Consider the following 17601-nt stretch of genomic DNA (forward strand, 5'->3'; position numbering starts at 1 on the left):
TAAAAGTGCATGAACGTAACTATCCCACGCATGATTTGGAATTGGCCGCGGTAGTGTTTGCATTAAAGCAATAGCGACACTATTTATATGGGGTTAAGTGTGAGATCTATACAGATCATCGTAGCCTTCAGTATGTCTTTACTCAGAAAGATTTGAACTTAAGACAGAGGAGATGGATAGAGTTACTAAAGGACTACGATATCACTATCTTGTATCACCCGGAGAAGGCGAATGTTGTAGCGGATGCTTTAAGTAGGAAGGCGGGAAGCATGGGAAGTCTAGCTCACTTGCAAGCTTCTAGACGCCCATTGGCTAGAGAGGTTCAAACTCTAGCTAATGACTTGATGAGATTAGAAGTAAATGAGAGGGGAGGATTGTTCACTAGTGTGGAGTCAAGATCTTCTTTTCTTGACAAGATTAAGGGAAGACAGTCTGATGATGAGAAACTGCGCAGAATTCAAAATAAGGTATTGCGAGGAGAGGCTAAGGAGGCACAAATTGATGTGGAAGGTGTTTTGAGGATCAAGGGAAGGGTATGTGTACCCCGAGTTGATGATTTGTTCAACACTATTCTGACAGAGGCTCATAGTTCAAGGTATTCTATACATCCGGGTGCAACCAAGATGTATCGTGACCTAAAACAACACTTTTGGTGGAGTAGAATGAAGCGTGACATTGTAGATTTTATTGCCAAATGTCCAAACTGTCAACAAGTAAAGTATGAACACCAAAGGCCCAGAGGAACACTTCAGAGAATGCCTATTCCGGAATGGAAGTGGGAAAGAATTGCAATGGATTTTTTGGTTGGTCTTCCAAAGACAATGGGTAAGTATGACTTCATTTGGGTGATTGTTGATAGGTTAAATAAATCTGCTCATTTCATTCCGGTCAAGGTGACTTACAATGCAGAAAAGTTAGCAAAACTTTACATCTCGGAAGTGGTGCGATTGCATGGGGTTCCACTATCCATCATATCAGATAGAGGTACGCGGTTTACTTCTAAGTTTTGGAAAATATTGCATGCAGAATTGGGTACTAGGTTGGACCTTAGTACTGCGTTCCATCCCAGACCGATGGTCAGTCTGACGAACGATTCAAGTGTTGGAAGATATGCTTCGTGCATGTGTGATAGAGTTTGGTGGTCATTGGGATAGCTTCTTACCCTTAGCGGAGTTTTCTTACAATAATAGCTACCACTCAAGCATTGGTATGGCTCCATTTGAAGCATTGTATGGTAGGAGATGTAGGTCTCCCATCGGTTGGTTTGATGCGTTCGAGGTTAGACCTTGGGGTACTGATCTCTTGAGGGATTCGATGGAAAAGGTGAAGTGTATTCAAGAAAAGCTTCTAGCGGCGCAAAGTAGACAAAAAAAATATGCAGATCGAAAGGTTAGAGACTTAGAGTTCATGGAGGGTGAACAAGTCTTGTTGAAAGTTTCACCCATGAAAGGGGTGATGCGGTTTGGTAGAAGGGGTAAACTAAGTCCAAGGTACATTGGACCATTTGAAGTAATTAAGCGAGTAGGAGAGGTGGCTTATGAGTTAGCCTTGCCTCCAGGGCTGTCCGGAGTGCATCCGGTATTCCATGTGTCGATGTTGAAAAGATACCATGGGGATGGAAACTACATCATCCGTTGGGATTCAGTGTCGCTTCATGATAACTTGTCTTATGAGGAGGAGCCTGTTGCTATTTTAGATAGAGAAGTTCGCAAGTTGAGGTCAAGAGAGATTGCATCCATCAAGGTGCAATGGAAGAATCGACCAGTTGAAGAAGCCACTTGGGAGAAGGAGGCGGATATGCGAGAAAAATACCCACATCTGTTTACAGATTCAGGTACTCCTTTTCGCCCTTGTTTTCCTTCTTTTGATCGTTCGGGGACGAACGATGGGTAAATTGGTATCTATTGTAACGACCCGTTTAGTCGTTTTGAGCAACAAACTTCAATTTTGGAAAAAACTGGCTGAGGCGACGGACCAAACGACGATCCGTCATGGGCACGACGGACCGTCGCAGGGCCTCGTTTCAAAACACTTAGAAAATCTGAAATTGGGTACTAAAAATCGACTCTCTGAACTTCGTGACGGAATGGCAGGACGGACCGTCACAGATTGTTCAGTAGAAGTTGACTCTCTGACCCTTGCGACGACCTGCAGGACTGACCGTCGCAGGCATGACGGCCCGTCACAGGTTGCACAAATCCCAGGCAGAATTGGATTTCCTTACACGTTTAAAGGACGTTTTTTGACTATTCTTTCCTTAATTATAGATTGCGTGGGTTCATATTAATAACTCAAATTCTTAGGGGTTAAAAGAGGTGACCCTAAGTTAATTAGTGGGGTATTATCACCATCTTTTATTCTTAATTATATGTTAATTAGGATAAAAGAAAGAGGGTTTGAATAAGAAAAGAGAAAAGAAAAGAGAGAGATAGATTGATCGATTGAGGGAGAGAGTCGAACGAGGAAGAAGAATATCAAAGCTTGGGAGATTGCTTGTTGATTCCCATTCTTCGGTGGAGGTAGGTTATGGTTTCTCTTACGATATTCGTAGTAAACTCTTAATAGAGAATGATATGTATTGATAATATTGTAAACCCTGCTATATGCTTATTTGTATGGTTGCATGAATATGATTATGTGATTGTGATAACATAAGCATGATGAAAATATTGAATCCCAAATCTTGAAAAGAAACTTTAATATACACTATTAATGATGATGCCTTGGTATAGAAGAAGGCTTGATGAATTAAAGTGATGGGATTGATGATGCCTTGGTATAGAAGAAGGCTTGATGAATTAAAGTAATGGGATTGAGGGTGCCTTGGTATAGAGAAGGCTTGATGATTTACAGAATGATATTAGTGGATCGGGTGTCATGAACTGACACGTAGAATTAGGGGATCGGGTGTCACAAACCGACACATAGAATTAGGGGATCGGGTGTCACGAACCGACACGTAGATTTAGGGGATCGGGTGTCACGAACCGACACGTAGAATTAAGGGATCGGGTGTCATGAACCGACACGTAGAATTAGGGGATCGAGTGTCACAAACCGACACGTAGAATTAGGGGATCGGGTGTCACGAACCGACACGTAGATTTAGGGGATCGGGTGTCACGAACCAACATGTAGATTTAGGGAATCGGAGTGTCACGTACCGACACAAGAGGATTAATGAATATGAGGGATCGGAGTGTCACGTACCGACACAAGAGAAATAAAGATAATGAATCTTGGAAGATGTTAATATACTCAATCTAATGAATATGATTCCCAAATGAGTATGGTATTGGGGCTTGAGTCCTCATGTGTAAACTTGACGGTAATTGTTAATGATATAGTGCTTATTGTTGCCACATGTTGAGTATCATAGTTGAGTTTATGATATTACTTGGTATATACTGTTTTCTACTTTGAGTTGGCCGATGATATCTACTCAGTACCCGTGTTTTGTACTGACCCCTACTTTTATGTTTTTCTTCTTGTTATTTGTGGAGTGCAGCAAACGTGCCGTCATCTTCGACTCAATAGCAACTCAAGCCAGTCTTCGTCACACCGGATCTTCAGGGTGAGCTAACACTTCTATCTTGGACTTGATCTTCTCCTTCATGTCTTGATGCCTTGAACTTCCGGCATGGACTAGCTTCTTATGTATTTTTAGCTTCTTAGAAACTCTTAGAATTAGTAGTTTAAAGTAGATGTTCTTGTGATGATGACTTCCAGGTTTTGGGAATAATAGATGTTGAGTATTGATAGTTATTGAATTGATTTTATTAATGAGTTTAAGTCTTCCGCATTATTTTCTGTTGTTATTACATTGAAATGTTAAGGTTTAGATTGGTTGGTTCGCTCACATAGGAGGGTAAGTGTGGGTGCCAGTCGCGATCCGATTTGGGTCGTGACATCAGGTAGCTGTTTTGCCCTCATATTTTAATGATTAATTAATTAAGTTGTTAGTTTATTAGTGAGCGGTAAATTGAGGTTTAATTTTTTTGGTTAATGACTTATATAAATCCCCCAACCTTATGAAATTAACCCAACTCACATAATTCCAAAAGCCAAATTGTTCTTCCTTTTATCTTCTTTCTCTCTCCCAAAGAAACTCCATAAAAGACCAAGTAACGGAGGGTATAGTGAATATATAATACTAATTTTATCTATCATTCTTCATCAATTAACAATGTATGGGATTCCTATCACCTTTGAAATTCTTTCCCCAAATCGTTACCAAAATTGATTTCAAAAAGATTATTTTCAAGTGTGTTTTCTAATATTACGACTTTGATGTTCTAAACTGCTTTCTTATGGTTTATTTAGATAATTATTATTATATTATCATGTAATAAGATTCAAATATTTTAATTCTTTATGATTTAACCTATTTTTGTACATTAGATCACGAAATAAACCCAAGTCTCTAACCGGTTATAAACTAGTAATGAATTGTTGTGTAGTGTCTCAATCGACTTCATTACTGTGTAAATTACTATTTTATGATGATATTATGTCTATTGTGGGGTTTATTTGGATGGTTTACAATAAAACCTTTTATTATTTCTTGTGAAGGACATTGCGGTAAGTCTTGGGATCTCAATCCTTTACTTCCATTATAAATACCTGTGTTAATAATAAATTTTTATTGAAGTACATCTTATAATTGGATTTATTTGGTTTAGTATGATGTTGATTTGTAATTTCCTAATTTTTTAATTACAAGCTGTTGGCTAAGATGTATTAATATAAGGATGATTATGTAAACGTGCTAACCATACATGTGTGAATTGTATTGAAAGGACATGACTCATGTGATTCCTATTGAGCTATGATGACTAATAAGCGGTTGACGCACTACACCATTTTAGGCCTATGGCCACACTAATTCTTGACTACACTTGTAAAGTGTTGCCTAAAGTAGTTTTGGGAAAGCTTTTAAAGCGTAGCTGAAATTTTTAACTTTTAGATACAATAATTTTGGCAACACTTTGAAAGTGTACTCTTTAATGGTATAAGATACACTTTATAAGTGTTGTTACAATATGATATAATTGGCAACACTTATATCTATATATATGGCCACACTTTTAAAATGTCCAATTTTTATAATTAAAAAAACAACACCTCATAAGTATTGCCTTAAAAATTTTCAAAAATTTTTATATTCCCTCCATTATTTTAACACTCCCTCCGATTTATATTGGCCAAAAAAATAAACATTAATAAATAATAAACCTTAACTTTTTCACTTCACTTTACTAATAGAACATAAAAGTTCAAGGTCCAAATATGAATTTTTTTGGGAGAAAAAACGCTCTGCCCAGCTCATTGAAGATTTCCCCAATTTCATGAATGAATAATTTTCCACTCTGCTCAAGACATTGAAGCTCCAAATCTGAAATTTTCATGATGCAAAACTATAATTTTTTTCAAGTTTCAAGATTTTGTTGTTCATCTCTGACATTCAAAACCTAATTATATTTTTGTTTACAGGTTTTAGTTTCTGTTTTGTTCCATATGTGAAGTATGTTTGGCTTAATGCAGAAAGTGTAGGAGATAACAAGATATTCCATCTTCTTCAAAAGTCTAGCAATATTAATTTGTGGGTAATGAGTTATCTGATACTTGAGCACAAGGCTAGGTAAGCTCGGTTTTTCCTTCAATACTGAAGAAGGTTCTGCACATTGGACATGCATTCTGTGCGCTTTAGCGTATTTCTTGGTAGATATGTATCCTGCTCTATTAGGTGCCTAGTTGGTGGACTGATTTCACCTTCAAAAGAGATATCTGTTGAAAATAAACTTCATCACATGGGATGTTTTTTAATTTTCCATGGAGACACAATAGGAATCACTACTCAAGACAATATTTTGAATTACGTATTACATTAAAATTGAAAAATTCCTTAGTTTTTTCATTAAGATTCAATTGATATGTTATTTATGTCGTAGAAATATGTCTATGTTCAGAGTTCAAAGCTAAAGTATTGTACTGCTAGAAAATGAATTTTCTCTATGTGACCAAACATATTGTGCTAAAAATTAAACTTACAGTTGCACTATAGCTTCAACTTTTACTTGCAATCTGTCAAAACGTGGCTGGGTCGACAGACCTCGCGACAGGACGTTATGGACCTCGCGACGGACCGCCGTGGACCACGCGATGGGCCGTCGTAGTCATGAGAGGTCGTCGTGGTCATCCGTCATGGTCATCCGTCGTGGACTCCGTCGTCCCATACTTGCAAGTTTCTTCTACTACTTCTCTGATCTTCATGACGAACATGTAAGATGGACTGTCGTGGCTACGACGGTCCGTCACACTTTCCGTTACAGCTAAAATTTCAAATTGATTAATTGTTAAATTTCTTAATTTTGTGTTCTTTCTTGATAGAACAGATTTGTTTACTAGAGGAATTGATATTCAAGAAGTTAACGTTTGGAATTCTAGACACCTAAGGGAAGATTATCTACTTTGAACATCAAAAGACAAGTACGAATCTACTTTGAACATCAAAAGATGCAATTTAATTTTCTGTAACTGCTGGATTTCTTGCCTCTCTATATTGTTGCAATCTAAACTTCTTACCTCTTTTATATAACTGCCAATATCTTATTTGTGTAGGGAAATGGAGGTGATCAAATTTGAAGTGGATGATGAAGAGTTTTTGAACTATTGTAAAAGTTTAAATACATATTTGATTTATTCTGTACACATTTAGAATATTGATGTATAAGTATGGGTATGTACTATTGATGTAAAAGATTTTGAACTATTGATGTATATTGATGTATAGCTATATAAATGGATATATATAGCTTCAATTTATTGATTAATTAGTTCTTTTTATATTTTAGGTCACTTGTATGTATGTAAATATATTATATATATTTGTGCTACATGTAGGCTTATAAATGTTGAAGTTACACTTTGTAAGTGTTGCTCTAGATAGATAAAAAGTGACACTTTGAAAGTGTTCCAATAGATTACCAATAAAAGGCAACACTTTTTAAGTGTAAAAAATAAATCTGAAAAAGCAACGGTTTTAAGTGAAGTCTAACAAAAAATAGGTGTTGCTATTGCACGTCTTCAAAACGTGCCCTTATACCTATTTGGCTACGCTTTATAAGTGTTGCCAAAGATGGCAACATTTAAAAAGTGCTGCGTAATGTCAAAGGTTACGCTTTTTATTGGCAGCCCCTAAAAAATGTTGCTGAATGTCCAAAAGTGTAGCCTTTATCAAAGGCCACACTTTTTTCTAGTTTAGGCTACACTTACGTGGTGTTGCTACAGTCCGAAAATGGTGTAGTGACCTTATGACCTAAACTATGTTAGATTATTAATGAAAGATATTTCAAAAGGGACACTAGCTTAGCACCTATTAAACTAGAAATGGGGAGTGTCCCTTCCCACATTAGGAAGGTGGGATCACTAATGTAATCATGAGATAGGAGACTTTAATGCATGTAGCATAAAGAGGGTCCAAACTACATCTCCTAGTTCTTGAACTATCTTGCCCCCATAGGAATACTACCTAGTGGATCCACATAGATGCTATATTTATATTTTTGTACTACCTTGATAAGTAGTCCTCCTTGTTTCGGTGTAGGGTTCTATGACACCGGTATCCACATTAGATCATGTGGTCTATGTCGGTTAAGGCATGATGTTTCCAAAAGAACAAAAATGAAGAAACAAGGTTAAATATAGCTAGGTTTACCTAAGCAATTTCGCTTAGTTTAGGTAGGGGTATGGACTCTACCTATACATTTCACTAGTTAGCCTTGAAGGAAGTTACAGTAGGATGTTATTATGAACTTATATGCTTATAAATGTAAATAATATGTATAGGTTTATCTTAAATGTTAATTAAACTATGTGATGTTTGTTTCACTTATGAACATGAGATTGGTCTATTACTAAAGTGTGATGTTGTTTACTCTTAATGATATAATATGTGAAGGTGATTGGGTTTACTTGATTGAGTGAGGTTATGGGACCTTACTTATTTTTTGCACTAGTGGACTTAATGTGTGTCTATCAGTGATGATCTTACTTTTTTATGATATTATGAACTCTTATACATGTTTCTTTATATTATAACATGATGATAGAGTTATTCTAATTATGTGCGCTAGGATTATATGCATGTTGACTTGACTAGACTTTGTATTGTTGGTCTTTTGATGTACATGGTCTTGACATAAGCAATATGTGTTTATTGACTTGTATTGTTTCAGCATTGTTCATAAGGCTTTTAAAAGTGACTTTTTATGCTTTTGAATAAAGATCCCTTTTAGTATGATTTCTATGTAGTATGTGGATACGATTCCATACTTAGTAAAAAGTGTTGTACTAACCCCATTCCTCTCGTTTTCCCCAAAATTGTAGGTTTTGGCCGTTGAAGGGTTCGTGAAGACTTTTGAAGGAAAGCTTGGAATTATTCTCCAAGGGTAGGTATGCCCTCAAGTCCGAGGATGATGTCGTGTTATTACTCTAGATATGGTTCTTTGTTATAGTCTAAAGATAATGATATCATTCATATCTTTTCAAGATATTATTGTAAACCCTATGTTTCCTTTTGCACTATGTAAGGGCTTAAGACTATTTTGATTTGTCTCCGTTTAGATGGTTAATATGAGACATTCCTTTTTAGGACTATGATATATAGATTATATATATGTGCCATAAAAGTAAAAGCCTATGTAATATTCTTGTATGAAGGGTCTATATATACTCGATATGAATATATTATGTGTAAGAGAGAGGTCTAAGTTAACCTAATGAAGTAGTGTAGCTAAATATAATTTTTGCATTTTTAACGTGTAAATGTAATGATGAATGCTATGAGGCTAGTTCGGGTACTTTTCGAGGACAACGACGTCGGGTATGTCTATGGGTTACTTCCGAGATCTGACAATCTTTGTATCAGACGAAGTGTTTGAAGATCTCTAGAGGCGATGTCTCATTAAACCACATATATGTATATTCTTATTCATAATTGTGAAGTGTATCACAATTATGAATGAGAAAGGATTTGATTATTAGAAACTTTCATCCTCTTAAATTCCCATGTCATGCCTCTAGAATCTATTTATATGGTTTAACCTATTCCTTGTATCATTGTTATAGGTATAAATACTCGGATAGACTTTCTAGAAGGGAAAAAGAAGAAATGGATAATGTGGGAGGACAAGACAATCAAGTTCTTCCATAATGTAACCAAGTGACTCAACTTGAAGAAGTTGCTATGGGTGATGAAGTTTCGATTGACACAATACATGACCTTTGAAGCTAATGTCGTCACTTCTTAAGTTCAAGACATAATGGCACAAGTTAATATATAGGTTGGACATCGAGTGCCTCAAAATTCTAACAATATGACCTCTCGATTCAGAGATTTTACATGAATGAATCATCCTTTGTTCTATGCGTCGAGGGCGATTAAGACCCTCAAGATTTTCATGATAAGGTCTATAAGATTCTTTATACTACGGATTTGACTTCATATACAAAGGCCAAGTTGGCAGACTATAAACTTAAGGAGGTGGCCCAAACATTCTATTTGTAATTGAGGGATAATAGGGGACAAAAGGGTGGTTCGGTGACTTGGGAGATCTTCAAGAGAGCATTTCTTGATCGGTTCTTTCCTAGAGAATTGAGAGACTCTAAGGTGGAAAAATTCATCAACCTTTATCAAGGAGGTAAGAGTATGCTTCACTATTACTTTAAATTCACTAAATTGTCCAACTATACTTCATCATTGGTGTCAACCCATGAGATAAGATGAGTCATTTCCTTACGGGGGTATCTGTTAATTTGGTTGAAGAATGTCATTCGGGTATGCTTTATGATAATATGAATATCTCTCTCATCTCATGGTTCATGCTCAACATGTGGAAGAGAGTCAGCCAAGGAGAAAAAGTATGGAGGACAAGATGGCAAAGTCATATGAAGGTGGTTTCTCAAATGGTAGGCTTGACATTCAAGACAAGCATAGATCTAAAAAGAGGTTTTCTAATAAACATCCTTCCAAATTTCCAAAGGATGATGATGATAGGGTGTCTAGCTATATGTCTCAAAAGTGAAGAGGTACTAGCTCATCAAGCAAGAAGCCAACATGTTGAAAGTCTGGCAAGAAGCATTATGGTGATTGCCTTATTGGGACATACAATTACTTTGGGTGTGGAAAGAGAGGACACGAGGTTAGGGATTGCCCTTAATTGAACGTGGAAGAAAAAGGTAGCGATATGTTACAACTATTCTCTGTTGATTTCTATGATTTACTTAATCCATGTAGTACATTTTCTTTTGTGACTCCCTTGATACCTACGAATTTTGATATTTTGCCTGATGTTCTAAATTAACCTTTAATAGTAACTACCCCGGTAGATGAGTTTTTTTTTGCAAAGAGGGTATATACATAAATTGTCCTATAATATTGCCAAATAGAGTTACGCATGTTTAATTAGTAAAATTTCTTTAGGACAATTTTGATGTAATTTTTGATATGGATTGGTTGCCATATACTTTTCCATCCATAGATTGGAGAACAAAAATTTTCAAGTTCAATTTTTGAGATGAACCCATCTTAGAGTGGAAGGGGAGAATTCTATTCCTAGAATTTGTATTATCTCACTTCTTAATAATTGTAAAATTATCTCAAATGGTTTTTCATACCATATTGTAAGGGTCAAAGATTTAGATTACGAAAATCCTCCCATTGAGTTAGTCACCTTAGTGAGGAAATTTTGAGCAGTCTTTCCTAATGATCTCCCGGAATCCCTCATGCACAGGGAAATTGATTTTGGTAATTACTTGCTACAAGATACAAACCCCATTTAAATTTGTCCTTATTGGATGCCTTCCGAAGAACTTAAAGAGTTGAAGGCTTAAATCAAGGACTTACTTGACAAATGCTTCATTAGAGCTAGTATTTCTCCATGAAGTTCTCGATATTGTGTCTGGAGAATAGGTATGGGTCCCTCAGAGTTTGCATTGATTATCACCAAATCAATATAGCCAATATATATATCAAGTATCCTTTCACTAGGATAGATTGCTTCATTGATCAACTCTATGTGCAATGCTACTTTTTTAAGTTTGACTTGAGATCGATGTATCACCTATTCAGGGTGACAGATGAGGATATATCAAAAATGATATTCCAAACTAGATATGGTAATGAGGTGTTCTTAGTAATGTCCTTTGGTCTCACTTATGCCCCGAAGAGATTTATAGATCACATGAATAACGTGTTTCGAACTTACCTAGAATCATTTGTAATTGTCTTAATTGATGACATCTTGGTATATTCTAATAATTTGGGTGAACACATGGACCATTTGAGAATATTGTTGCAAGTACTTAAGGAAAAACAATTATTTTCTAAGTATAGCAAATGTGAGTTTTGATTGAGGTCGGTGGCGTTTTTTGGTCATATCATCTCTAATAAGGGGGTTGAGGTAGATCAAAGGAAAACCGAGGTTGTAAGGAAGTGGCCTAGACCAAAACTACAACCCAGATTAGAAGCCTTTTCTGTCTAGCGAGATATTATAGGAGGTTTGTCCATGGTTTTGCATCCATTACATCTCCTTTGACTACTTTAACTCAAAAGAGTGTGAAATTTGAGTGATCAGAGGCATGTGAAAAAAGCATCCACATCATCAAAGAATGACCTACCTCCACTCTGGTGTTGACCTTGCAAGATGGTACGAAGGGATTCGTTCTATATTGTGATGCATCCCGAGTGGGCTTAGGGTGTGTTCTTATGCAATATTGGAAAGTAGTAATTTAATATTATAGACAATTTAATGTGCATGAGAAGCGTTATCCAACTTTTGATCTTGAGTTAGAGGCCGTTGTATTTTCCTTGAAAATATGGAGACATTATTTATATAGTGTCCATGTAGATGTATAAACCGACCACAAGAGTATTTAATATATTTTTATTCTAAAAGAGTTAAATATTCGACAAAGAAGGTTGTTGGAATTATAGAAAGATTACAACACGAGTATTCTCTACCACCTGACAAGCGCAATGTGGTTGTGGCTGCTATAAGTCGTATGACCATGGGAAGTGTGTCTCATGTAGAAGAAGCCATGAGAGACCTCGTGACTGATGTTCTTAGGTTTGCTCGTTTGTGTGTTAGATTGAAAAATTCCATGAATGGTAGTTTTATGGTCCATCGTAACTCTGAATAGTCTTTGGAAGTTTAGGTGAAGTCTAAGCAATACCTTGATACACCATTGATTTATTTGAAGGAATCAGTTCTTTGTAAGATTAATGATTAATTCTCCTCAGGGGTTGATGGTGTATTGAGGTATCAAGGAAGGTTGTGTGTGCCCAATGTTGATGACTTGTGAAATTGGGTTCTTGCGGAATCTCATGGTTCCTGTTATTCAATTCCCTCCGGTTTTACGAAGATGTACTAATACATTAGATAAGTGTATGGTAGGAATGTTTTAAAAGGGACAAAATGGAATCTGTTGTAAAATTTCAAAATTACATTAAAGTCAAAGCCGAGAGGCATAGCCAAGTAGCTTACTTCAATAAATCTAATTTCAAACATGGAAGTGGGAAGATATTAATAGGAATTTTTTGTAGATTTGACTCAAACACAAGATACAGGACACTATATGGGTAGTTGTGTCTAAGTTGACCAAATCCACTCTTTTTATTCTTATCATGTGCACACTCTCGATGGAGGATTTATTTAAAAATATTAATAGATGTGATTTTCTGTCGCCATGGTATTTCCGTTATCCATCATATTATAACGACACAAATTACACCCAAGTAATTAATATTGTCGTCTTCTTCAAAGAGTAAAAAGACAAAGCTCTTAAAGTACGTCATCATATATTATAAGTCAAAATTTGTGGAAAATAAATTTTTTTACTAATATAATGATAAGATTTACATAGACCTCTAAATAGAAAGCATACACAAGCTTATCACATATACAAGATAAAATAACGGGTTGATGCGCGTGGAACAAGACATCTGAACCCTCACAACCTGCAAGCCAACTAACTTTGGGAGTTATTTAAGCTAGGAAAGGTTGTGTCCCGCCTTGTAGGGCTCTCGAATATGAAGATTTACTCAGACGAGTCTTTACAAGACATAAAAAGGGGAAATCTTATGTTTGGAGGGTCTAGGGGTAAAAAAGTCTTTTTTTCCAGGACAATGGTACTATCTTAATTACCCTAAAATATATAATTAATTATTAAATTAATAAGGTGGAGGGGTATTTTTGAGAGAGAGGGCCGAAAATTTGTTCTTAGAGTGAAGTCTTACTCCACCCAAGTTCGAACCTAGTTGGAAGAAATGAATTAAATTTGTTCTAATTTAAGTTGTTTATTAATATAATTAATTAATATTTATTACTTATTATATGATTTAAAATGAAGGGGAAATCATATTTTATCATTTAATTAAAACCTTATTTGATTAAGTCTTAAACTAGACTCCTAAGCCTAATAAAACTCTCACTTTCTCTCACATCTATCTCCTCAACATTCACATTCCTTCTCTCTTCTCCCATTCAAGTTTCTATTTGCCAACAAACATTCATGAATAGAAAATTTACCAAGGTTCTTCATACTTTAAGAACTAACACAATTATATATGAAAAGCAAAGGTTATTCAATCACGTAGGCAAAGAGAAGGATTTCCGTCGAGTGGGTTGTTGATCTTTTGTTGTTAGACGTGTGTTTGGAGATGTTTTTTGTGCATCAATTCGAGGTTTAAACGTAAAAAGGTATTTGTTTGCTTCTTTATTGTTCCCTTTGCTTAGAGACCCCTAAGGTTTAGTATATTCAATTCGAAAACTAGGGTTGTTCCCTGTAGCATGTCCGTGTAACTAGCTCTTATTGATTCGTAGGTTGGATATGTTTGTTGGTAGATATTAGGCGTGTGTTGTGTTTTCGTGATTAATATGTTCATGTATATGTGTTTGAAATCGTATGAAGGATCAACTATGCTATCCGAAACTATGTGTACGTGTGTGCAATGTAAACCATGGCTATGTGCCTCGACTTTAAGGCTCTAAAATCTGATGTTAGTTCATTGTATTTCATGTACACAGGTTTATGTAAATAGTGATGTTCATAATTGATAAAAAATGTTGTTTTGATTACAACTCTTTATCGAATGAAATCTTGAAAATGCACCTAAATAACTCACTAAAAAAATACTTAAAGCGTATATACATTTAATGTTAAAGGAGTTAGGGAATTAGCTGCAAAAATTTCCAACATCTTGTTAATGAGCTTAGGACAAGATAAGGGTATTTTAATTCTATATACAATAAATTAAAATATGTGATACCACTAGGGATTGAACTCGTGACCTCCCCATGTTAAAAATCAATGAAATAAGATGAGAAAAAGGGAATGTGACATGTGGTATTCGACCCATGACCTTGGATGGAAAATGAATTATGACAATAAGAAATGAGAGGAGTGGGATTCGAACACACCACCTATCAGTCAACTTAAGAAAATAAAAAAAATGGTGAGGCGTGTGGGCATCGAACCAACGACCTCTAGGCAGAACAAAGGGAAATTAAGGAGAAGAAATTAAAGTGGGGTTGTGGGGGTTCAAGCCCTCACACCTTCGGCCATAGGATAGAAATCAAAAGAATCGAAAAATAAAAGTAAATGAGGTTGTCGGGTTTCGATCTCACATCCTCTCAATCTCATTGAGCAAAAAATGAAGAGAAAAATTAAAAGATATTAAAAGAAAATGAAGGTGTTGGGGCTTGATCTACGATCCCCAAGCCGTGTGGACAAAAATAAAATAAATAAAAAATGTAGGTGTTGCCCAAGGTATATGAAACCGGGTTCCCTTGCCAAAATTTTGTATTGATACATAACTCATACGTTATTTGAATATGCAAAAATAATGTTGTCTGATTAGATCAAAATAGATATCTTGGCTTATATACAATGCATAAGTCTTGAACCACATAATCTTAGGAAGATATAAATCACTTAAGCTAACAATGAACGAAGCCTCATGGCTTTTATGTACCCATATGTCTAGCATAAGTTTAAAAATAAGTGAACATAAGATGTATGTAATGAAATGATGTAACCCTAAGAAGGTTAAATTAGAGTTTAAAACACACTAAATGTTCAAGTGCATTGGCACATGATAAAATTATTAATGAAATATTGAAATAAACAATGAAATTATGAAACCCTAGAAGGTGTAAGTAAGAGTGTGAAATACACTAAATGGGCAGGTACATTGGCATATGATGAAATGAACATTCACGTATAAAGGAGTGAGTAATTATGAAGAGTCAATGTGCTAATGTTAATGAATGTTGTCATAACATGTTAGGAGGCCAATGTAAAATATGAGAGTAATATCAAATGAGCCTAAGTAAATGTTACCAAAACTTACTCACATACGAGAGTGTAAAGTTAATGAAGAGACTAGTTTCTATGAACACTCTAATGAACGTATTGATATTAACACACTTAACACTACTGATGATATCAGAAATAATCTATTGAGATATGATGTCCTCGTACTAGAAGCCAACTTACATGACGTATGAGATGAATGTACTCGAACATTATACTAAGCGCCGATTGACTAACTATAATTGGTGATGCCTTCTTTCGGGAAGGGAGGAGTTTGACATAAACCTCATGTGATATGACTGTTCGACATGCCAGGTATGGGTCTCCATGTATATTCTAGTCTTTGAATCTATACTGCCAATAGGGATCTGATAGGGTTAAATTCCCATGTGCGCTAGCATGTTTTGGGTCACTTTGGCTGGTGAATCCACCTCTTTTCGGTGTGGGGGATACATTGGATTTTATCATGCTCACATGATCTATGTCAGTTAAAGCTAAAGTTCCCAATAAATCGGTGAGGTTAGCCTCAAATGATGCACATAGTGAAATAATGATACCAAAGTTATTAAGAGAGGATGATTCATAGGTAGGCTAGACTTATCTAATGACACTAATTCATTCATGATCATTGCACAACTAACTCGTTTAAAGTCTTAAACTACATCCTAGATATAGCTGGTTTTTACACTAGCCTATGAAAGAAATGAAATGAAGTATGTATGAATGAATGAAGCATACTCTGTGTTTTCTAAAGAAGACTCCCTAGTTGAGGTTCCATACATTGAGCCCTTATTTTGAGAAGTCTTAATGTCAAGTCCATTTTTCCAAGGTCTCATGGAATATTAATGAATTATATGAAAAATGTTGTGTGATATATGCAATGTGCTCAGTGCAATATGTTATGTGTTGTGTGCAAAATGATAGGTATGATGATGCATGTTACTTTCATTGCATGACTTTCCTAATAAAAATTTAACAAGTCCACTGACTTTCCTAATCAAAATTTTGCTAGTCTACTGACTTGACTTTCATTAATCATGTTGTTAGGAAAGAGATGTTTTTAGTAATGCATACCTTTGGTGTGTGCTTGACTATACCCATACTTAATACAAGTGTGTACTTATACCATATAATTCTACTATTTTAGGTGTAGGCACAGGTGGATGCTAGAGTTTACAGGTTGACATTCAACTATTCAAACGTGGAACTTTCATCCGGACTTGGTAGTCTCTCATGCTTTCGTGGATTTCAACCGTTATTATGTACCTTAGATGTAGGCCATAACTAGTGGAGCATGCTCCACTACTGTTTATTTCCACTTTCATTTCACATTTAGTATTGGTGCCTTTATGGCAATAATATATTTAATGCAATTACGAACTGTTTCTTTCATTTCATTATCTCTATATTAGATGGTTTATTTGTGAACACCTATGATGTTAAGTTTAAAATTTTTAGCATTAAATAAGAGAACAATAAGTTCAAATTTTCCGCTAAAATTTACCTAGATGAAGTAAGAATAACGTATAAAAACTTGTCTGCGATCTCTTAGAGGTCAACGATGTCGGTCTCATCTAGGGTGTAGATTTCGGTCATGACAGAACTCATGAGGACGAACCAATTGACTTACGAAAAATCCATGCATTCTTCTACAATAACCACGAATCACCTGAATGAATGGAACCTAAAATGTCTGGGCAAAAGGGAGAAAATATTGTTTAGTACAAACCAGATGTACTAAGTATGAATCCTATGCACAAAATCATCAATGCACATGAAAAGGACTATTTAGTTGAAAGGATGATTTCTATAAATTTAGCTCAACATACATATACGAGAATCATAATAAGTCAATTCAGCATAATAAAAACCAAACATGTAAATCACCCAAGTAATACTAGTGCAATGACAAAGATAGAACGCCATAATCCCATCTAAGGTTAAGTAACATATTAAGCAACCGACTTAATACTGATAATATATATTTAAAACATGCTAATACATCAATAGTTACTTTAACTTCTTAACACAATCCCGATCATAACCATAATCATAAAAGAACACTACTAGAATCATCCTTTCGATCTAACATGTGCAATGAGTAAAAGAAGTTTCATACCCTCCCTCACCCTATTGTAGCAGCCTTCAAGATAACCCTAGTAAGAGTTCTGATACTTAACTTATTCATTTACATTAACATTAAGGAGATAAGTGTAATAACCTACA

Source organism: Solanum lycopersicum, chromosome 4 (assembly GCF_036512215.1).
Source record: "Solanum lycopersicum chromosome 4, SLM_r2.1".
Classification (NCBI taxonomy): domain Eukaryota; kingdom Viridiplantae; phylum Streptophyta; class Magnoliopsida; order Solanales; family Solanaceae; genus Solanum; species Solanum lycopersicum.